Raw genomic sequence first — 1,072 nt, 5'->3', positions numbered from 1 at the left:
AGGAATTACTCTAATCCTTGCCCGAAGCAAGGTTTTTTCCGCGCCCACGGAGGGAATTTTTGGCTGGACGGGATAGTGGGAGGGGTGGCAGGTGTAGATGGAGTCTTTTCAGGGGGAAGGGGGTGGCAGGAGTAGAACTGGCTGGGGAGAGCTGCTTGCTGATTTTCAACTTGAGTGTTGAAGTTTCATTTGTATACTGGATGGTTCCTTGCAGCTTGTTGGTGTTGCGCTGTCAAAATTGTGTCCGTGGAGCGGTAAAATGTATACTCAACGGACTAACAAACTGTCAGCTGTTCTTTTGGCCTTTGACCTTCCTGTGGTAGGTTTTCTGATATCACCAGTAGGACAAGACAGCCTGTTGAACCACCTTTTGGACAGGTGGACCTCAAATAAGAAGTGATGAATAATGGACAGCCTGAAAAGGTAATTGCCTTGAAATGTGTCGGAGGACCGCCAGCGAGACCGAGAAATGCCTGCAGGACTGGAGGACCATCTGCAGAAGCAGAGTGCCACGTTCAAGACTGGAGTTGAAAGCTTTTTTTAGCGCTGCGAAATACTTATTGAAAAGCTTGTTTACCATGAAAAAAAAACCATGCCTTGACAGCCAATGTGAACATACTCTTCAGTTTTACTTTCTCTGACCCCTCATTGTTGACCCTTTAGATTACATATTCTTGACATAGCGCCGAAGCTCATTGTTGACCCTTTAGATTACATATTCTTGACATAGCGCCGAAGCTCATTGTTGACCCTTTAGATTACATATTCTTGACATAGCGCCGAAGCTCATTGTTGACCCACTAGAACTTAATTTTTCGAATCTTCAACACATTAAAACTTGTATCTTGGCTTAGCTCCAACCCCAAGTTATTAACCCTTTAGAACCCGTGTATTTTGATTTAGCTCCAACCCCACGTCGTTGACTCTGGAGAACCCGTATCATGACTCGCCCCAACCCCATGTTGTTAACCCTTTGGAACTTGCATCTTGATTTAGTAAAGGTTGTATATTGACTGAGCTCCAACCCCACGTTATTCACCCTTTAGAAACCATATGTGAGGCGTGCTGACAA

This window comes from Aplysia californica, unplaced genomic scaffold, assembly GCF_000002075.1.
Source record: "Aplysia californica isolate F4 #8 unplaced genomic scaffold, AplCal3.0 scaffold01392, whole genome shotgun sequence".
Lineage (NCBI taxonomy): Eukaryota > Metazoa > Mollusca > Gastropoda > Aplysiida > Aplysiidae > Aplysia > Aplysia californica.
Note: the sequence above shows the minus strand (reverse complement) of the source record.